At 37.7% G+C, this 23,660-nt stretch overlaps 1 protein-coding gene across 7 annotated transcripts in view; it reads right to left on the bottom strand.

Annotated features, from left to right (window-relative positions):
- FIGN (fidgetin, microtubule severing factor) overlaps positions 1-23,660 on the bottom strand; it is a 104,553-nt gene that overhangs the window by 65,952 nt on the left and 14,941 nt on the right. For 5 of the 7 annotated variants that reach the window (XR_012777082.1, XM_075511671.1, XM_075511674.1 and 2 more), the window contains one exon: positions 2,118-2,266. The exons of the other annotated variants lie outside the window; for them this stretch is intronic. The gene's annotated coding sequence lies outside the window, so the exon portion shown is untranslated. The remainder of the gene's footprint in view (positions 1-2,117; positions 2,267-23,660) is intronic. 7 annotated transcript variants of the gene reach the window in all.

Here is a 23,660-nt window from a genome sequence, read left to right as displayed (position 1 = left end):
AACACTGATTTTTGCCAAATAAAATATCAATTTTGTGGAGATAATCAATGCTAAGCATGGAGCTCCATAAATTTAAGGAACTCAACAAATTTAGGGAAGAGATTATATGACATGGTATCGGCAATAACAGATGACTGGACTGATGATCTTAGAGGTCTCTTGACTCTTGTTTTCCGAAACTACTACATATAAATTAGATACCAGGTTTCACTAGTAGCTTAATCCAGTTTTAGACATGAATATTCAGAAGTGAAACATGAATACATCCTCTCACTACATCACCCCGACTATTTCATGATTATTTCAGCTCATGGATAAGTCCTGCACACCACCATAGCCATCCCCCTCTCTCTTATGCTTTAATCTAATGGCACAATTAGTCCAATGAAGGATTAGACATTGACATTTGTAATGTTCAGAAGTTTAACTAGAGTTCTCCTACCCTTAAGTACCAGAGAATGCAAAAATTGCATCCTCCTCATATGTTTTAGCAGTAAGCATTATGTATCTTCTACCATATATAAAAATTAGCATGCAGGAATATTGCTACAAAAAGCTGTATCTAACCCAACATTCTGAGATCTCTAAATAAATATTTAGACATATAACATAAAAAAAATATAAATGTACACATAGCTATCCACACCTGTATATACTGCCACATGATTTCAGAATAGTACATTTGATAAATGCAGTATATAGAAAATGGAGGCAAAGCCCCCATAATTTACTAATAGTATGCACTTTTTTAGAACACTTTATAAGATCTTGATTTAACCTACCTGACATCCCTATCGAGCTGGAAAGTATAGCCTACTTTTTAAGGCACAGAAAGTGAGGTAAACAAAAAAATTACAAAGAAGCACAAAATCCCAGGCCTCCCAGTTTTTCATAGTGAACTCTAACCCACTGAAAAGCTACCAGCTTTATTTTGGGGTATTATCTTCAGTTCTTGACCACTTTTTCATGGAAATCTCTCCATCCCCCAACCCCAAGAGAAAAGCAATACATTCAACCTGAGGAAGCCACCTGTGCTTTTTAATAGGCTTGCCTGACAAAGAATAGGTCTTGTAACAGATGAGATACATAAATGGAAAACCATTCAACATTTGAGAAAGGTGACTAAATTCACTAGCCTAGAGTCAATTTTTAATTCCTAGGTTTGTTTTTTTGAGGTTTTTTTAAAGGCCATTCATGAAATATTAGAGATGCCTGTCGTATATTAACGTTATGTCCTCTGACATCCACTCAGTGAAAGATAAAAAGATGGCATTAAGTTTTAGCAGTGAAGTGAAATGTTGCATGGTGCAAGGTGACCCAGTCTCATTTAACAGATTACCAAAATATAATCAAATAAAATCTATGATCTTTACACTGGCAAAAACAGTGCAGCAAGAGGACAAATATAATTTTAGAGACTTAAAAGACCAATTGAAATGAATCGTGTATATTTGTAACTTATAAGTGAGTCCTCTGTAGCTATCCAGTCCTTGTAAGAGTGTCCATATTGAGAGCAAATTTTAGTACAGGCAGGTTCAGCTTTCTCTACAATTTTATCCTGCCACTATATCTAACCAAAAACAAATGTCCCAAACTCAATTAAGCTGTTTGATTACAATAAAAATAGTCTTTGCTCTTCATCTTATCAGCCAGTAGATACTGAGAGTAACTCATAGTTTACAGGGAACGCATTGTCTAATTGCATTAATCCACAGCTGGGGGGGGGGGGGGGGGGGGGGAAGAAAAGAAAACTCATACCAGTCTGATGATGTGTGTGCAATTCAATTATACCAAGATAAACTGCCTTGGGTTAAGATTACCAGAAGAAAACTTTAGGAAGCACAGATTTTGTAAAACAGATCTAGACTTAATTGATACAATTCTTCTCACTCAGCTTGTTTTTGATTGTTACTATGATTTTCATACACCTTTTTCTAATGTGTTTTCTGACAGCTACTGACAAATTTAAGATATTTTCATTACGGACTTTGGCTGTAATCCACTCTGGCAATTCCTCTGTTTCTAAACCCTCACATTTAGTCCTTCAAATCCATTCACTGAGAGCTGCCTCACCTGCCACTCTGATTGCAATGCCTCCCAGACCCTCATCAGCTCACCTCATCTATCCACTGTCACACAAACTGGGGCTCGATTTGTTGAAATGGAGGAAACTTCTACTGGGGTCGAACGATGTAATTTGGGGCTGAAACTAAGTGCAGCTTGCTGGTTTGGATAGAGCGTTAGGTGAAATTCTGTCAAACAAATCCTGAAAAAAAAACCAAAACAAAACTATGAATTCATGCCTGTATTTTGCACAGAACAACTCCTTTCAAAATAATTTCTAAGTGTTTTAAATTAATCACAGTGGGCCTGGAAAAGTGCAAGCAAGATTAAATGAAAAATTTTCTTTTTCTTATTTTTATTTTTTAAATAATCTTTGGCAAAGAAGGTAAGGCAACAGCTAAATGTCCCACAGAGTGACTCCCTTACTTGCATATTTATTGTTTACACAGTTATTCCCTAACAGTGAAACTCTCCTTTAGCACATAGGTTTACATTGTTCCCAGGACAGACATTGAATCTAGAAGAGTTAAATTCCTTCTTAATCTCTGGTTGCAAAAAGTACAAGAAAGCCAAGAAAACAAAACCCATTGAAAGCAATCACATTTAAAAAAAAAAAAAAAAGTCTTTTGAAAAAATTAAAACTGCCAAATAAATGTGGCAAAATGTAACGAATGTTTGTTACTTTGTTTTAAAATTCCAGTTCTGTACCAACTGTACTGATGCTTGCCCTTGCTGCTGCAACCCAGTCTTTAGATCTCATGAGATGATGGCGCGGTACGGAACACAAGTGTTAACAGCAACGCTGGGAAAGAAGTTCAGGACTGTAAGACGTTTGCAGCATCGCCGTTTTAATTCTGAAATTTCACTCAATAGAAACAGTCAAATTAAGGAAGTACAAAACTGAAAAATTCAGTTTTGCCCTGTATTTACAGACATATAAAAGAAGAAGAAATTATGAAATGCCAAATGTACTTTTACTTCTACAACACAACATTATGTAGACGATATGGGGCAATGTACTTTGTGTAGACAATTTAGCCTATGTGATTCATGGGCTGATTCTGATCTGGGTACATCAGAAGAGCCCTGTAACCCAGTATTTCACTCCAATGCCTCAAAAGGCATCAGCGAGATGGACCTACCCCAGCCAATGGTTCACAGTCCTTACTTTAACGTAGTAACTTGTAAAGTGCTGGCAGTATTTAAATGGATGTTCTTCATCTACCAGACACAAGGCACAGGGAGAGAGTTAGTGAGAGAGGAGATGATGGAAGCTGCAGAGTTAAAACACACACAAACATCCACAACTTCAAAAAGGTACTATTAATACATCGGGAGATCTCATTGAATGCAGTTTCTTACCCACTCTGCCCAGATTTGTGCCAGTAAACACAAGGCTTAAGAGTCTGAAAAAAATTACCCAACCATGTGAAAGTAAAAAACCCCCTCTGTATAATAAAATGGCAATAAAAATCCCTTACCAATTATTCTACTACCTTCTTAAAATAAGAATAGTGTCTCTTATGCCCTAATTTTATCATTTCCTTTGCCCCATGTCAAAACACCAGTGTAATTATCCTTTATAAAGGTTGACTGAGGTCCCTGTGAAAATCTGCTCGGGGTGATTATTTAGTTGGCTTTTTTATTTGTGGAATTTAGGCAAGAATGTTTCAAGCTGTTTGTCAAAATAACCGCTTGATCTGCTTTAGTATTTTTGTAATTGTTAAAAAAATAGCGTTTTTTAACAAACGGAGAGTTAAGTACTCTAATTACCAACTTGTAAGAAGAGTTGAACATGAAAGTTGTGCAAAGGAGTTCCTAATTTTGATGTATTTGGAGCCAATTCTCAGGATTTAATGATTGCAGTGTACCTGAAAATGTAAGGCACAGCAACATGATATTAGGGAATATTCTTCAACATTTCCATAACGCATTTAAGAGCTACTGAAAATGTTTTGTTTCTCATTAGTAGTTTTACATGTAAGTTTATTATTTCACATTCTGATGACTTTCAAAGCACTTGACTTCACACTTGACACAAATACTTTCATTTTAAGATGAGAGATTTCAAATAACTTGATGTATTTACCTAAAGGAAGGTTCGCAGTGCTGAAAACTTGTCTGCTTTTTCCTAACTACATGACCTGGCCTAATAAGTCAAAAGAAAAAAAAAAAAAAAGAAAAAGAAAAAGAAAAAGAGATTTTTCCCTAAAAAGCCTTCCCTAAGTACTCTACACCAGATGTGTTAAAACCAAATTATTAACATGGCTAGGATCCATCTCAGGGAGCATCTCAATTAAAAAAAGTTGAAACTTATTTATGTACTTAAAACCATGTACTTAAAACCTAAATATGGTTTTCTTGAATGAGGCTTTTAGTGTATAAGCAACACAAAGATTGCTACTGAAAAGCTATCCTGCAAACGATGCAAAAGCAATTTAAATGATGCAAAAGCAACTTAAACTCATGGTAGTTTCCCCCAGTCATACATTTTTTTCCAGTTCTCTCTCCAACTACTATTGACTTAGCAAAGGTACAACTCTTATAAACATAATAAAACTGCATTTGCTGCCCCTCTGCCTCCAGAAGTTGACCACAACCACCACCACCATTACCCAGTAAAAGGCATAGAGGAGTCTGATGACAGGGAGAGGATGATGCAGAGGTGGACCTCCAGAAGATGCAGACAAACACAGTGTCCCACAGCCACTCTCCTGTAGCTCCAGGAACACAACCCCAGGATCTGACTCCCTGTCAAGTGCTCCATGAGCAGGCCCACAGGGCCTTTCGGACCAAGGACAACCATTGCAAAGCCTTTGCCTACGTTCCTCGGCCATTCCTAACTGTCATTAGGTATCGCTAGGATACAGCGGCTCTCCCTCCTTCCACCACAGCAGTTGTACTTTGTGAGCCAGTCAAAAAAACGATTTTTTTTTTTTCCAGATAATAAAGTCTACCATTCTCTTATCTCTGTCTTAAATACCATATTTCTTTCTGGCAGAACTTTTTTGGAGGTACCACAAGTAAGACTCTTCCCACTGAGTGATTCCATGAAGATTGTGTCTTGGAAGGTTCTACTTTTATAATTATTTCCTTTCAAAACCTTTCTAATTCAGTACTCGCAGCAGCATATGTATTCCTATGAAAATCTCTACATAAATTTACTGGAAATTACAATTTTAAGACATTTTCAATCTATGAAATTTGACAGGGGAAAAATATTACTTCCCCAGAAGTTGATAGAGTGATTAAAAAAATCTACAGAAGGATTATCACTGCCTACTAAGAGTGATAGTTTGAGCAATTTCTATGGAATCCTTTCTTATTTTATTCCTATTAGATTCATTAGCATATTTCCAGCTAATAACTAACAATTGTCTGCTGTATAAAAAAAGCCCTCCCTAAATCTGCTTCAATGGCTAGACATGACAGCAATCAGTTAAAACTTTCTTATTTCTCATTCAATGGATTTACACAGTGCAAACAGAGTTACATCCCTTTGGAAACTAAACACTCCGCTGAGCATTGCAGTCCAGTCCCGCAGTGCCTCTGGCAGCGTGGGCACACACTCCTGCCGCAATGCCCACAGCTCCTGTGTAGCTCCGCACTTGTGGGATCTCACTCTCTTCTCTACCATCCACTATTGACCTCTGCCAAGAGACAGATAGTTAGGCAGGTCTTCAATCTAAGCTCGCATGTTTCTTCCTATGGGCATCATGCTTGCAAACATATTTTTTTATTTCAGATATATGTTCCTACCTCACTTAAGTCCTCCAGATACCAGATTCCTGGTCGGTTCACCCACTGTTTAGGTACCTGAAATGGCTGATGTGCCTCAACTGCCCAATGCTTTAGTGAGCAGCCTACCAGGGCTGCTTTGTGGCAGCTGCAATACTATGCAAGAACTCAGGTAACTTATTTAGACCCAGTTTATCTCCCTCCAGGACAGCAAATTACTTTTTTTTGTTGTTTATTTTGTATTCTTTTAATGGAAGACAACCAATTTTTCCATATTAACAACTGGTTTGCAGTATCGTGTGGTCACTTTCGAGTTAGTAAACCAGTACTTTAACATCCTCCATTTTGCCATAAGATCATGCAAATGCTTTCTTGCTGCACAGTGACAATCAATGTTCTCTCCTACTGAGAAGGACACAGGCTTGGTTTAGTTGTATTATTTTTTCCCTCTAATTTTCATTCCTGTGAATAACACATAAGTTACTCTTAATGTTCTTCTAAGTGTTGTTAAATGCTACACAAACTTCACATGGCAAGCCTGTAACTCTTAATGCATCAGATTTTCTACTTTAGTGGGTGTTCAACTGGTATGATTTCTTAATGGATTCTTTTTAAAAGAACTAGATTGTGATTAATTGCAGCCCATGATTATGTACATGAAAAGGATTGGTTTGAACCTTTACCCTAGACATACACCAAGGTGAAAGAAAAGATACAGGTTATGGCTTAACAGTTTTACTTAGATAAACGGTGACATTTCTTAATAGAACCAAACAATTCTGTTTTGTTCGTCAAACTCTTTCTTCTTTCTTTTTTTTTAACTGTGCCAAGCAGGTATCAGAATTGAGATGTACTCACTTCACTCAATGGAAATATGTCTGCACTCAGCACCTTCCTTTGTATGGAATAGGTTCGTACATTGAAAAATTCGACAGGCTGTAATTGTCAAAGAGCATTCAAATATTTATTTAGATTGGGTATCAACCTTTATCATATTCTCTTTTTTTTCTTCCAGTTACTAACCTTCGCCTCCTCAGAACAGGCTAAAATGTCATATAGTTAGTCTGTCCACTGGAGAGTTTTCCAGAACATAAAACCACAAAATCAAAACCCACCCTGCTGCTGTTTATTTAGTTCTGTTTGTATGGAGGGGGGGAGGCTCTACAGAGCATTTTCACACATATGCTACTATTAAAAGTGTTCTCTACGAGTGAGTGAGCAATTTTAAGCTAGTGGCTAGCTTTTTAAATCTCTGAGAATAAAGAACCAGCATATTTCAAGACAGAGAACTTGAACTCTAATTTTTCAGAGTTCTGTCATGTATTCACGGGAGGGCTGTTTTGAACTTGTCAAACTAAGTCTTGGAACAAGGGACTCTGAAAACAATGGTTCTTTTTATCATCACACCAATTTTTGTGGTCCAGGTTTTTCAGCCATGATGATCTGAAGTTCTGCGGACAGATTTCCAACAGATTCTACCAGAGGATAGGAAAATGCTTTGGAAGCCTAGATCCAGTTTAAAAAAGAAAGCTGATGTTATTGTCATCAATCTGCTACTGACTGAACTGAAAACTATTTCAAATACACTAATAAATCCTTTCTTTTTTGGCCCCACTACCTTTTCAAAATTTAACCCTTTTACAGTTTAACCTTGGAGCTTCATTAATCCCATGTGACTACCACAAGAGTCACTGTCTGCTAGATCACAGTGCTTCTCAAGCAACTTTTCTCCGCCTCTATTTTCCCACCTGCAAAATAGGGCAACACTTTTGGAAATGTGTTTATGAATGCCTAAATTTGAATTACTGACATTTTGATATTGCCTTGTGTCTATCAGCTATATTATGAAAAGAACACAGTTTTATAGGAGGTTCCAACTACAGCACAGCCGGAGGCATAATTTCTATAGTTTAATCAGTGAAACACTTACTTAGCATCGCAAGGTTCCCTTTTCCTTGCTCAGTATGCTGAAATTGTTCATCTCTCTGGAAGAATTCAGCTAAACTTATTTCATCATAGTAGGAATATTAAAAAATAGCTAGGCTTGCTGTGTCTATTTATCAGAACCTGAAATACTCTGACAATTGAAGTTTCAATTGATTGCTGTGCTGGCCCTGTTTTAGGAGTAAAACTGAAAGGCATATGGTTGATAAAACAACCTGTAACTGCTTTGAACACTATCTCAGAGCCTGTGAACATACATCAGTGTGTTCATTCCCATCTAGCAGGAGATATTTATCCTTAACAGAAGCAGATCATGAGCAAATGCCAAAAACCAGAGTGGAAGTCGGATTTCCCATTTATTATTTAAAACGTGCACTCCGCAACTGTCAAATTAAAGGAGAGCTTTACGAGCATCCGGAGAGAAAGGAACAGGAGCTCAGCGGCAACTGCGCCAGCCCCACACGGCACCATTTGCAATATGGTCCTGCGCTACCCATGCAGTGCTCCATTTGTAGAGCTGGACGCAAACCAACTCCTGCGGCTCAGGCCAGAGGATGGGATGAAACGAATCCCAGCTCCCCCCAAAACCCACACGCAGGCTCCAGCGCCAGCAGCCCGTGCCCAAGAGAGTACCGGAGCAGGGGGCAGCAAGGGAGCCCAAGGGCTGCTCTGCCAAGAAGTGCCCTCAAGGAAATTTTGGCTTGCTTAGAGGGGTGGGGAGTTCACCTCCAGCCAGGCTGGAGGAAAAGCACATTGGCCCCTTTCATGGCTGGGCGAACTGTCGCAGCCATGGCTTTCAAACAAGGTTGTAATAAAAGTCAAGAGAACTGTTTCTCCTGACTTCATCTCTGTTGCCTTTAACTGCATCCTCTTCACACATGCTCTTACAGAGAAGTGGGGCATCCAGTACAGAGAGACCCAAATCTCAGCTAAAGACCTTGTGTGCTGTAACTATACAGAGCACAGGTGAAAGCAAAATTTGCATTCAAAACCAATAAAATTCATTCATTCAACAACAATAGCAAACAATACGTTCAATAACAAAAAAAAGTAAAACACCTGATCCACGTTGACATCAAAACTGAAGTGAATTTACAGCAAATAACTCACAAAACTCTCAGCAATCTTCACTGGAAATATGAGAGCTGACACCCTTGCTATTATGTATTAAGTAATCATTGTAGTAAATAATAAAAAACAGTATTTGTAAGTTTATTTGAAAGTGGTGCTGAAGTACAACGAACAAAGCCAGAACCAAGTATTCCAGACCCAAAACCTATGGGAATCTTCTGCTCTTTCTAGAAAATTTAAGGACTTTAGAAAAAGTCCTTAACTTTGCTGAAAAAGGCGCTCTCACTCAAATACATAGGTCTGCCTACATGTTTAGAGCTAAGCACATGAACACTTATCAGTGGGATCAAGGCTTTCATGTTTCCTCTTGAGGCCTCCATAATAAAGTGGGGATAACCACGCTTACCTACTTTGTAGGGTGTTGTCAAAATTAATGCTCATGGAGCCGTCAGTAGGTGAAAATCATTATGGCTCCCATCCTGCAATTGTTAATGCATGGGCTGCCTGCTGCACGCACACCGAGCCCAGCGAAAGCTAATTGAGTCCTCTGAAGGTGCGGCAGTTTGCCCAGGCCCTATCAATAAACAGTTAAGTGTTTAAAAAACAAACCAAAACCTTGCTATATCAAATGTGAACACAGCACAATTTTCAAATGATCCTGCAGCCAGAGCCTCTGGGGCTAAGCATGGCTCAGGAAAAGCATTCATAACAGAATACAATATGGGGAGAGATATATGTATATATATATAGGGATATAAAAACACAGCTATTAAGCCAACTATTCAGTATAGCCCTGTGTGCACACACTCCCAAACACACTTACACGCAAACACACACCTACGTGCATACAGCACCTGAGCTACAATAAATCAATGATTGTACGTATGTAAACAGATGAAAATATAGACACACAACTGATGCACATTATATCTTCTACCCTTCCCTAAACTTAAGTCTCATCTGGCAGAGAAGGCTGGAAAAAAAATTATACTTGATGGTTCACTTTGAGGAATGTAAATGAAATTTAGAAAATATCTGAGCCAAACCAGTTTGCTCATCAATATATCCCACAAAACCAATTTAACTGACGTCAAATTCAAATAATTCGCCTGACGTCACACTGGAGAAGCCAACCATGAACACCTCACAAATTATTATTTTGATCCAATTGTTAGAACAGAATTACAGCAAAAACTGCACTTTCCACAGCTATTAAAGCAGTGACCCTGGCAGAGCATGCTTTTGTGCTGAACTTTTTATATCACCAAGCCTATTAATCAGGTGGCAGTTCAAACTGATGTGCTTTATATAGTTGACCCTGGCCAGTGCTTTAATTACTTGGTATTAAATGGTAATTAAGACTTTTCACATTCAGCTTTAATCCAAAAAAATTAAGTGTAAAATCCAGTAATTTAATAAAGAGTTGTGTTCTTTACTGTGCTTCAGCCTGGACACTGAGGATGCAGCAATTTACTATTGACAAGCACTAAAGGAGCAGGTCATTTCACAAGTATAGTGTGGACAAAGGTGAACCGGGCAACTGATGAAATCTGTGGCCAAGGCGAAATAGCAATCTCTGAGCCAAATGGTAATAAAGTTACTGAAATGAAGCAGTGTAGCTTCTGAAGTGAACTGTCATAAGGAGGATACAGGCTTCAGAATGGCTTGGCCAAAGTAATTAAAACATTATTCCCTGAGAGCCAATCAAGGTGGTTAGCCCTACCTCTGATTTTGTATGCTACACCTGACAAGCAAAAATATGTGCGTAAAACAGCAAGAAACACCAGCAGTTGTAGCTAACGTCTATGAAATAGTGTCCACCTCTCAGAAAGTATTTACTAAATTTGCAATAAGCAGGGCAAAATAAGAGTCATGCTTTAATGTTCTTTCCTATATTATCGAATAATATCTCTGTGTTTTCTACGACAGGCAAGAACCAAGCAGAAACACAGTCAAATGTCACTGTCCAAAATTCCCTGTTAAATCAAAGACAATTACTTCCCTCAATAGCTATTAAAGGCAGATAGTTTAATCATTGGGGAGGCAATCTAGTGTATAGGACACTGCAACAGGAATCCGGAGATGTAGGCTTAACTCGCGGCTCTGCTACTGACCTGCTATATGACCTTGGGCAAGTCTCTTCACATTTCAGCGCCTCTTTGTGTCCCTATTAACCTTTGTCCGACTCAGCTATTTAGAATGTAACCTCTCTGACGCAGAACAGTCTCTCACTACATGTTTTTACAATACCAGCACAACAAGGTCACCATCTTGGTTGAGACCTCTAAGTGCTACGGTAATCCAAATAAATAAGAACAATATATTCAATTATTCAGAATCCCACTTACATTTATTCAATTTTCCCATAACATCTGGATAGCTGAGACATCACCACAGATTAGAATGTACATCTTACATCCTTTTAATTTTAATGTTTTACCTGCTGTTTGTGTAATTGAAATTTGTATTGATTTTCATAAAGTGAAGAACACCTAACCCACCGCCTAAAACACAAACAATGGAATGAGCCATTGGTTCCCAAGTTATTCAGAACAGATAGGAAATAAATCATTTGTCTGAAAGGAAAAACAAGAAGGTCCACCCAGTATAAAGTTTGACCCAGCAAAGCACTTAAGTATGTCCTTAAGTTTAGTCACGAGTAGTCCCACTGAAGCTCTTAAAGTAAGCTTAAATAAGGAATTGGAGCTTTTCAGAGTTTGGGGAATACTCTGTAAAAGTTTTGAAAAAATTATAACAAAAACATGAGTGTAAGCATGTTAATATGCATTTGTGAAATTACGCAATATGAACAGGTTCCCAGAGGAGGGGCCAAAAATACTGCTTCCTTTAAAAACAGGTGATTAAATGTTGTATGTTTCCTGATACTAACCATGCTCCCCAACAAGCACACACCACACCTATAGATGCCATTCAAAAGAGGTTTCAAGTACTTGCATTTCCCTTATCTATTTCAATTGTACTTTGAAAACATTTAGACGCAGGAAGAATTAACATAGATATCTGTCTGACGTGTTGTCTTCAAAAATATTATTCAATCAAGGTATATTTTTCATAAATTCTGTCTGTATTTTCAAGAAATACACAAACTGAGATAAATGAGGAAAAATATAGGCTCCAAGCAGAACCTAGAAATAAAACTAATAAAAAGTAGGAATTGTTCACTAAAGATTTTATCTAATGTATTTACCTAGCAGCTTGAATCCAACAAGCATCAAAAGATCATAAAGATTTGGTTACTTAAACAAGTTTGTACAGTGGAATGCACATTGACAGGAATCCTTCTTTTCTTGATTCAGATATAGATACTTGAGTATGCTCACCTTCAGTTCACGCTTTTTAATTCTGACTCTTTGTAAACAAAAACAAACACAAAATAAGAAAACATTAAACACTCCCAATTGGAAATTGTTACAAAAGCACCAGTAGCAGAAAAGAATTGTCATTAAAAATGTACTGACCCACAAAGGAAGCATTGAACAATTATTTTGGCAGTGCAACTTTTGCAAATCAGCTAAAATCCTGCCTGAAGAAAGGGCTCAAGCCTATGCAGATATTGATATATCAATAACATGCCATGAATGACAGTAGAATAATAACCACCACTAAAAATAAAAGAAAGAAAGAAAAAAAGAAAGAAAAGAAAAACCCACATGTGTCTTAATAGTCATCCTTTGAAGAAAACTGAAAGCTCTAGGAAAAATAGGAAAAGAAGTCTGCTGTCTTCCCTAGTCTCATAAATTTTTACTGTCCAAACTCAAGCTTGTGGTACAACATCATTTTTATTTTTCACACAAGAAATCTTGTTTGTAAGTATGGCATGAAGGTAGGATGAGACAATGGTAAAATCGTTGAGGAGGTTAGAATGTGCACAACTTATTACCACTGTAAGGGATTATTATCTGAAAAAATATTACATAAACTATTTGTCCTGAATATATAAAATTTGCGGCAATCATAAATGCTAGTGAAAAACTAGTGAAAAACAAGAAAAAACACACCAAGAACTCCTGTAACAAAAGGAGTGTCCTTAAAGATCTTTTCTTCTCCTGGGAATTTAAATGTAGTGAAAATTTGGAAGATGCAGGTTCTTTAGCAAGGAGCTCAGTTACCAAAACTGATACACATTGCCAGCCTTAGAATTCTAATTGTGTTTAATACAGTTTCATGTTGCATCAAAGTACAAAATCAATACCATTTGTCCAGCAAACAGGAAAAATGGAATCTATAAACTGCTCTTATTGAGTAATTAAACACCTATTATTGTCATGAGTGGTGAAACAATGAATTTGATAAGACAAATTTTTGTGAGAAAACACTGCAGTGATTAATACCTCCCTACGTATTAAATAAAAATGACTGCCTTTTGTGCGGTACTGCTGGCAGAAGAACAGGAATGAGAGAAGTAGTTGCCAGTGCCACAATAACAGGCTAACCTTGAACTGAACTCCTTTCCTCAAGAAATTAAATGCTGTAGCAGGACTTTAAATCCCTCCACTTAGAGCTCATTTGTGTTCCACGTAACCTGCAGTTCCTGAAGAGAACTCATTATCTTCAAAAGGAGAATCCTTTTATAATTTCTTTACAAATGTGTATATTGTTTCTACAAAAAGTATTTCATATCAGAAAAGGGATAAGAGTATTAACAGTGTAAGCAAGGCAAAAAGGCTCGTATCATTAAGACACCATTTCTGCTTCCTGGGAATTCAAACGCCAGCTACAGTGGTATGGAAAAACGAATGAGAATGAGGTTAAAGAAAATGTACCTTTACAGCAAAATTTTAATCTGTTAGATTGATGCTAAACTGCCTTGGTCTTTCTGCTGCTATATGCTGTATTTCTATGTATAGACACCCTCCCCCAATGCCCCTCCTGTAGCTTTGGCTTCCTATTTTTCTTTTCACTTAGAATGATGCACTAGGAACAACTATAGAGTACAAAAGATGAATCTATGGATGTGACACTTGTAAAGGGTAACCCTATTTCACAAGTGAGATGGGACAAAAAAGAAAGAAAAAAGGCCACAGAAGCAATAACTGCTCACTGAATTACCATTAAATTGTAAGATTTACAATCCAATGTACAGTAAGTGCATATCTAATGGAGTTTGTCCTCTAAAAGAATATAAAGTAGATCTTTGCAGCATAAGATGTATGCAGGTTATTTTTTTATTTATTTTTTTGCATTTTTTTTTAAATTGGGGCACACAGAAAACAGATGTGCACATAAATTCCAGAATTTTTATACATATTAAAACTAAGCCAAAGGCAACATTAAAATACGATAAACGTAGTGTGATTAGTAGGATCTGGCTTTGTATTTTCAAAACATGCTCACATTCTACAAAGAGAGATAAAAGATGACTTTAACACAGCCAGTCGATACTGCTTTCACAGATATCATTGGTAAAAGCGGATCACATATTATAAATTCAGTTTATTGCTCTGATCTACTGGAATTCAATGAAATGACTGAAATGACTTTTTGTGGGGGGCAGCAAAGCAGCTGCTGACCATTTCCAACGTCTTCTAAACAAAATATCTGGACAGAAGTTTCAGATCACTTTGTTCATTACAGCCTTAAATCACCCACACTATTTATTTTCATATAATGAATGTAATATGAATAAGGCTCATGCACAGCATTATTATTTGTAAACATTTTTGTCACTAATTTCACTGCTCTATTCATGTGAGCATAACTGTTGAGTGATTTAAGTTTAGAAATTAGCAAGGGATGTCAAACAATTATTTGAACAGAAGCAAACTTTTACATGAAATACCAGGCATATTCCTATTATACTATATTACCAAGGTATAAATAATCACACGTTTTACAGGATGACTCTGGAAAATTCAAGCCTGTAATAAACCCCAAAACTATCAAATAGACAAAGGAACTTTTGGGTGCGTAAGCCATTCAAATAGCAGCAAGGCAGATAGTGTTCTGCACTCTTAATTTGAATTAAGTTTTATTTTCCTTAGCTAAACTTCAAGCTTCCACATTTCCACAAATGGCATTAAAACTTTTACCCTCCTACCTAAAAGGAAGTTTGCCTACCACACAAATTTTCCCATTATCTGGCTTTTATTTCAGAGGATTAAAAAGCAACGCACAAGATCAGCAACGATAGCCTTGTTCTCTCCAACCTTAGTGAATCAAGTTCACTGGAGGTGAAGCAGTGGAATTATGAGTACAAGTGGCTGTGTCATCAAAGCTTTCTGAGAGGTAGTGTATGGAAATGCCTAAACAAACAGAAGCGTAAAAGCTGTCTGTATAGGAAAGGGCTCTCCCAAGGCTTTTCATTAAAACAATTCCAATTGCGGCTTCATGATGCAGCATTATATTATGTGAGAAATAGAAAATCTTGACATTTTTCTAAATGTGAATGGGTTAAAGAACCTCTCCACGCTACAGTGAGCCTGAGAATTTCCAGCAGCTGATGAAGACCAGTTGACCACCTGATACTTTTTCAGCAGGGTGATAAAATTAAAGGATTGCTTTGATTTGCTTGAAGGATTACTTTCTATAGTTAATTGTTTAAAGCGCACAGTCTTACAAAAGGGAAAAATATCAAGAAGGTTAATGTAGAGTGAGCTAATTGCAAGCTGATTACATTGTGCAAAGCAAGAGATATTACTTGTGTTACATACCATCACAAGGACTAGCCTATTCCACCCTGCTGCTGCAGCAAACAAGCTGATTTGCTAACAAAGTGGTCAGCTCGGGCACTTGCACAGCATCTCGGTAGGTCCACAGGCGACTGCTTCCCATGCAGAGAATCTCAAGCTCCATTTTCCAATCTGATTACACGGCTCCTTATTCCAGCAGCCTTAAACCTTCATGGCAGTTTACCAACATTTTCATCACTTTTTCTTTTACAAAGCAAAAGAACTGATAAGCTCTCAGGTACCCGGGATTTCATAGTCGATGGCTGGCAGGCAGCCAGCTTCCCTCACAGCACAACTGTTTCGTGCCACAATGCAAAAAGCACACTGAATTTAACAGATAGCACAGAACTATTAGAATTTTGCAGTACGTACAAGCAAGCAGCATGTTTCTGTCTTTGCAGATGTAGACAGTTCTGGTTAGTCGCATTTATAACAAGCCTAGACCCAAAAAGGCGGGTTTAAAAAAAAAAAAAAAAAAAAAAAGAGAGAAAAAGAAAAAAGAAAAACCAGAACAAATGAAGACAGAGTACCGTCTTTAAGTCAATCGCCCTACAAAGTGTGCACCCAAGTTACTTCATTGCAGTGCTGCCAAATTACCAGGAATTAGAGACAATACTAATAACTTGTGATAAAGACTTAAATTAAGAAAAAGGAAAACAAATCTTCAGATTAACTGAAAGTTGTTGACATAAACTGAAACATTATTTTAACATCAAAACTAATGCAAAAAAGAGACACTATTGTTTATTTTTGGCACGTGAAATGCTTACAGTAAGCATTAAAATAGCCACAAGATATACCAAGATATACTTATTCTCTGGCTCAGAAATACCACTTGAATGCTGAAAGAACAAAAATACAATTCATATTGGCAAATGTGAAATATCTTTATAAAATGCTTATTCTGATGTATATCCTGTACTGTCTAAAAATGTGAGGTACACAGGTAGAATTATAAATATATATGTAAATTTTTATATATATATATAAAGAAAATAACAGAATGCAGAATGAGAATTCTGGAAAGAGATTATCCTACAAATCACAAGGATTCCATCAAAAAGAAATCCATTAAAAAGCAAGGGAGAAGGAAACTTCCTTATTTTTGCTTAAAGAAAAAGACATTAATATTAAACCAACAAGTTTTTACTTCTTGCTACTGAGGCTCACTCATTCAAAGAAATTTGTTACCCACATATTATTTGCATAATGCCCAAAACAGCCTATATAGAACTAACGTAACATGAAGTTAATAGTGTAGAAAACAATTCCCCCATGCCCCCCCAAGCAAAACATTTTTTTTTAAATCGAGCGGACCAAACTGAAATCCGAAGGAATATGACCCATAAAGTATTCTTAGAAGAAGAAATGCAATTTTGCATATCATCACTTTTATCATAAGGGAATGGGGGTGGAAATGCGGAGGGTAAGACAGTGACTTATGGAGGGAGAAGGGGGGGAAAAAAAAAAAAAAAAAGTACAACTAAGCTGGCGCGATGGCTCAGTACTCCAGATCACCAGTGCATTGACCCTCTGTATCTCTGAGTCATTAGCTGGAATCCCAGCTCTGCCTTTAGGAGTAGCGATTTGAACTCGCACACCGGTGCGGTGCGATCCGGGATCCGGAGCGTGCCAGACAGAGGGGTCATCCATCCTCCTCGGCGCAGAGCAGGCCGGCGGCCCCCGGGGAGGCAGGGCTGGATGAGTGACTGTCGCCCGGCGCAGGCACTGGACATGCTGCTGACTCAGGCAGGGACACTGACAGGCACCGCTGCTTCTCCCCATCACTCCTGCATGGAGTGGGTTTAGGCCACTGGTGCTGACAGGTACATGCAAAATTCCGGGGGAAATTACCGACGTGTCCTTACTTGTCTCTCTGTGCGTGCACCTGTGTGTTTGTGTATATATCTCTCTCTCTGTGTGCAGCTATACAAATGTTTACATGTATTTATGGAGGCATACTGAAACAGGCTAAACTGGCTTCTCTGCAGCCGTGCATGGTGCTCTGCAGCACTGCCAAAATATTCCTGCACCAATTGCCCCCCTTAATACCGCTACAATTTTATATATACGCATACACAGAGGCTACATACGTATACCCTATATGCACGTCATTCACATACACGTAGTACTGCATGCAAGTAGCTTTGTCTTTAAAATTACGGTCGCTAATTCACATGGAAATTTCATCTCTGATAAAATAAAACACACATTTTAACCAGCTTCTAATACCGACACATTATTCCCATGAATGATTCCTAGTAAACTATTTATTACAACTGTAAGGTTTGAGAGGGTTTGTTGCTTGCAGATGCAGGTTGTGGGGTTGCCTTCCCCCCCTTCCTTTTTTTTTCCCCTCTGATTTATTGGATGGTGAGCAAGCCCACTTAAACTATAGTTGTCCGTATGAATCACTAATTTTCATGTTTCTAATTAAAATGTAAACAGTGTAATGAAGACATCAAGTTTTTAGGCAAATGTCTCTTCCAGTGCCACTTGGGGTATGGTAATTACTGAAGCAGATCTATGGATGCTCCCGAATCCTCTACAAGTCCAGATTAAAAGCATTACTGCTAAACCTTGCTTTTTACACCAGGGAATTGTGTTCTCTAACCTATTCCCAGTTTGCTTACAGATGCATATCTGTACAAGCCTTTATAACTAGTCATTAAAAAAAAAAAATCAAAACAGAAGTTTATCACATAAATGGAACAGTTTGTGGGGGGAAAAAAATGTGATTTCATTTAAAATAAAATTTGATTTCACTTTTATGATTACACATAACTAGCATAGTAAAACCTGTGCTGAAAACTTATCATCTTAGTGCTTCCTCCAGAAAAAGAAAAATAGATTAGACATTACTAAGAGAATTTTTAAAAAAGCATAAATGATATTTCAAGCCTGTATTAAAATTCCTATTGTCCCAAAATGCTTGTTTCACAGTCAATTAATTTAAAAATATATTATTCAGGAAAACATTAATAAAAAAGAAATCTATTCACTGAGAAAAAATGTAAATGGCCATTGCAAATACAAAATGCTTGATGTGCAACTGAAAATCTTTTGTCACATTTCTTCCAGCCTTTATGTCTATATCTGAAATTTGTCAGAATTTATCCTAAAGCAAATGACCTCTCCTACATTTACCGAAGGAATACAAGTCCTCTCCTGCTTACAATTGTTAATTGAGCCTGTCTGCTACAGCATCTCTTTCCTCTCCAAATAAGCCAGGATACTTGTTTTACATATTTACTGCCAAGCACTTGAACAGTCCTCTATTTTATTATAATACTGGGCGTTCCCCCCCCCCTTCTGGAAGATTTTTTTTTTTCCTGTACTGTGAGTAGTTAAAGCTGCAATCCACAGTGATATAAAGTGTCTAAAATGCCTAGTACAAGAAGAGGTTTTTCTTCCTCCCTTCCTGGACTGAAAGTCCATATTCTGACTGGTACAGCCAATTTTCATATTATTTTTACATAAATGCTAGACAAGCATGTCTGCGTTGCTAACCTGGATCACGAAGATGAGAGTGCACAGAATGTACGTGTGCATATGTGCATGTGCACGTGCATAAACATTTTAGTGGGTGGTCCACCATTTCAGTTCTATTTTACTAGTAAAGTATTGTATACAAACATGTGAATACTTCTCAGTAGAAAAAATATATATAGGATTTCAGATTACATCAAATCATAAAGCATCTTGTCTCTCAAATCATAAATGCCTTAGCAGAATAAAACAAAACAAAATACTATTTAGGTGTTTCCTTCAAATGTATTGTTCCAGCAAAACCAGATTTAATTAGACAAATAGCATTTTAAAGGCAACTGCTTTATAACATGGTACTCTTGAAAATGATGGGGGGTTGCAAGTGAAAACACCATTTTCATTTAGCTCTGTGGTAGAAAAAAAACAATTACACACACTCACACATGCTAAACATTTTGTGTTTGGGTGGGTTTTTTTTTTTTTTATTATTATGGATTGAGACAATGGGGAAATCTTATGTCTTCGCAACAATTCCAAGGCCATACTAATCAGGTGTAATTTTTAATGAACACTGACTGTTTGGTGCTCATTCAAGGTATTTCATTAGGAGGTTATTCATTTAAAATAAATGTTTCAACCATATCAAGCTGTAACCTTTCTTGAAATGTAAATGAATGGTTTAAATGAGAAGATTAATAAAGAAGGGATGTTCCAATTCCAAGCATGGCATGCTATGTATTTTTAAATTTGTCTATGCCAGATGCTGTCAGTCAGAACAAAAAACTGTCCAAGCAGACAATCTGTGCGTCTGAATGTTGATCATGTTGGAAAGTAAAGGGGGAGGGGGGAGAGAGTGTGTCAAGGATTCATGGTCCTTCATCTTTGCAGTAGAGCAAACACGTCTCTCAGTATAACGACAGACAGCTGCTTCCACTTTCTAATGTGCCCTAACTTAGATCACTGAAAGAATTGTCAGCACTCAGAGAAACACACAAAGATAACACAGCCAGCTGCCATGAAGGGGGAAACAGCACAGCTCAGAAGAAATGGGATTTGTTCCATTTGCATGATGCTGGCTCCCTTGGGCCCCTTTCTTTCAAATCCAAAGCACAAAAGACAACACTTAACATATTTGCTTAAAGATGACAACCTCATGTTGATTTCATTTGGATGTAACAGTGTCAGGATTACAGATATAAGAATATATTATATCTGTAACAGAGACTGACAAATGTATCCATCAGTGAAACTGTCTGATTCATCTGCTTATACAGCCATTTTACCATCCCAAGGGTGCCATGTAAGTAGTAACTTTAGAAGACTGAAGGTCTAATTTTATTACACCACATTTCAACCTACTAAACAATATTATTTCTAAAATAGATCATTTTTATTGGAAGTCTCCCTGATGAAAAATCCAGGAGACACCGGAGAATTTATGAACTGTATGGGTCCTTTGAACTCAATATACTGCCCATTTTAAGCAACTTTCTTTATACACGATCAAAACCTAAACTCAAATAACTGAAATTGAGTTAAAAACATAGATGATAATGGTACCTATTTTAATATTACATTGTAGCCTGTCACTATTTGAATATCTGCTATTTGGCAGTTTGTCACTATTTAGAATGCTTCTTGTTACAGTTCTTCATCAATAAAAGAGTTTCTTCAATAGAAACTCTATGAATAATTGTTGTTCTTCAACACACTTTGACCAGCTATGCACTCTAATTTTTAGTTGAGGGTTTTTTTCATTGGGCACTCCAAAAGTCACATGAAAGTGACTGAAAGCCGAACACGCTACTCATCGTATTGTGCTGCAGCCGCAGAAACAGAAAACCAAAGAGCGCACATTTGCAAGATCTCCTGTCTGCGCAGTTTTATGGACCGGCCTGTTTTTTAATCAGATGAAGCAATTAGGCTGTGGTTAGACTCTCCCTAGTTTCAAATGCGTTACATCAAACTGTCTGACGGTGAAAGTATGCCCACCTCCACCCCAACACCACCAAGTGACTCTGCATAATGCTCCCCACGCGAACTGCTTTGTCTAGAGGAACTCGAAACTGCTTGTTGCTATCTGCTGCCACCAAGAACTGCACTGTAATTCACTAGATTGAAGTTGTTTTGTAAAATGGAGTTAACTGCTGTACGTGGAATTTCAGCACAGCAGATGGTTACCAATCATTATTTTCAATTTGTTTAGTTTCAAGCAATGGGGCTGGTTGGGAGGAGCAGTGAGGAGGACAGGAATGGGGAGCAGAGTGAGGTTAGGGACACTGGCTTGCAAGGCAAGTAGTGCTAGATGGCATAGCATTAAAGGGAGAAAAAAAAGTCTCTGCTTCAAACTGCAGCAAAGCTAAGCAAAAAAAAAAAAGTATAAAATCAGGTTTTATACACATATAGAGATAAAAAAATAAAGAATCCAATATTTAAAAGGGGACACTTACTGATCAATCATTCTCTGTTCAAGACTTACCTTACATTTTAAATATTGGAAATGGACTTTAAAGTTTCCAAAGGTAAATTGTCTCTATTCACATTTTGCCATCATTCAAGTTTAAATCACTCTCTACTATAAGTGGTTCAGTTGTTGAACTGGAAATGGAAAAGGAACCATTTATGGACAAGTGCACATGAACAGAAATTAAGCTGTAAATATCTGGGCTGGGCCATTACTGTAGTGCAGAAACATCTGGGGCTGAAACCCAGGCTGGGCCCCACTCCTTCCATGTTCAGGTAATTGCTTAGATGATTTATAACTTACTGTTTCTATTAAAAATGGTTTAAGGAGAAATTTGGAGCCTGAATTCTAAAATGAAGATGGCTTTGCTCTTGCTTTCATTTGTTCAGGAGGGGAAAAAAAAAAAAAAATCCTTTGCCATTTTTCTCCCCTCTCCTACATTTAAGAGGTTCAATGTTCCACTGCAAGGACAGAATTCACACTTTTCTAAATTCAGCCCAAAGACACGACACATACCCTTCCAGCGACAAAAATCAGAGACCATCCATTCAGCTTACATTTCAGTGGCTTAGTGCTTTCATATTTCCCATGAAGATTATTTTTGAATTATTTTCCCCACATAACTACTTTAAAAAAGAACAACCTATAAACTGTATTAATACATTCACAACGTATTCACTTGTACCTGCTATTTTGATCCATCCAAGAGTCAGTTAGCTCTGCCTGCCACCACGATGCCACGGGTGATGTAGGCAGACGCCCTCCAGTGGGCACCCCACTGGCACCCAAGGAGGGACCACAGGCATCGTGTCCCTCACAAGGACGTTTCTGGCTCTAGGACTTGCTTCCCCCCACTCCCTTCAACACAGCCTGATTTTTTTTGGCTTTCAGGACAAGCTGTAAAAGCCACCCATTTGACTGGGTGGAAGAGAAAGGCCCAGAATATCGGAGTTTGGAGGACAACAATAAGGGATATGCTTGGATGATACCAATCCTCTACTGGCAGTTAGGAAAAAGAGATTACTCTCTCCCAGGCAGAACAGCGAGGACAGTCTCTGACTGTAAACAATTCTGTCATCAAAAAACTTGGTTATTTAAGACTGACCAGCCACCCTAACTATATTTCCAACCCTTTTCCATGACAGCTAAAGCTTATTCTAAGAGTACCCCTAACCCTGCAGAGATTAGGTTTGTAAAGGGGTTAGCCATGCTGCCCTCCAGGTGTTACACATCCTTTTTTATTGAGGTTTCTCTATGTTGGGCAGTTTACTGCACAGCTCCAACACACAACACCGAACGAAGGAACAAGTTTGCAACCTGGGTGTATGCCAAGGTTGAAGTGACACACTAGTGACTGTCTCAGCCCCTTGGGAAAAAGTGGATTAGATGAATCACAAAGCAATGTCACCATTATTTCTCCAGTAAGTTAACTATCCGTTGGCCACAGGTGATCAAGACATAAGAAGTATGACCTAGCACTTTCACAGATGGTGCTCTGTCCTGGAAATTTTTTTTCCCCTGCATCTCCATGAACTGTAATTATCCTTAGACCGACAAAACCTCTTTGACATTTTGAGGCAAGGGAAAACTTTGCATATGGGGTTGCATCAACCTAGGAACATACTAAATAAATCTTCCAAACTGGTCACGGATTATTGTCAAACTCCCCCAACAAAATTTGGTCTAGTATCACCTGTAAAGCAGATACCATACATTTCTTAAACCAAACGGCTTTTCAATTTTTATTTTAAATTACTTTTAAAGAAAAGGTTGGAAAGCTAAATGGGAATTGAGCAGAGATCTCCTGATTATAGGCCAGGTGACCTACAAAATAAACAAAACCAATCCCCTTAACTTTTGCTGGATTCTTTCTGGTTTTCCTTATGTTGTACAGAAATGTAGAAACTCGAACAATGCAGTTAAGCTTCATGGCTCAACAATAAATGTGTAGCTAAAATGCTGTATTCATGCAATTAAAAAGCAAAGTTTGCCCAGAGTAACAGGCCTATCTGTTCAGCTACACAGAGGACTTAATGAAGTCATCAGCAGGAGACTTTTCCTCCTTCTAAAGTGTACATGCTCCAACCACATTTCAATTCAAACTGTCAATATTAAAAATGCTCAAGCTGAAAGTGCCCAAGTTAAACAAGTACACTTTTAGGAAAGGTTGTATACTTGGTTAATGACACTCTGTGCAACAA

The sequence above is a fragment of the Mycteria americana genome, chromosome 9 (assembly GCF_035582795.1).
Source record: "Mycteria americana isolate JAX WOST 10 ecotype Jacksonville Zoo and Gardens chromosome 9, USCA_MyAme_1.0, whole genome shotgun sequence".
NCBI classification, from domain to species: domain Eukaryota; kingdom Metazoa; phylum Chordata; class Aves; order Ciconiiformes; family Ciconiidae; genus Mycteria; species Mycteria americana.
This window is presented reverse-complemented; position numbering and strand designations above follow the sequence as displayed.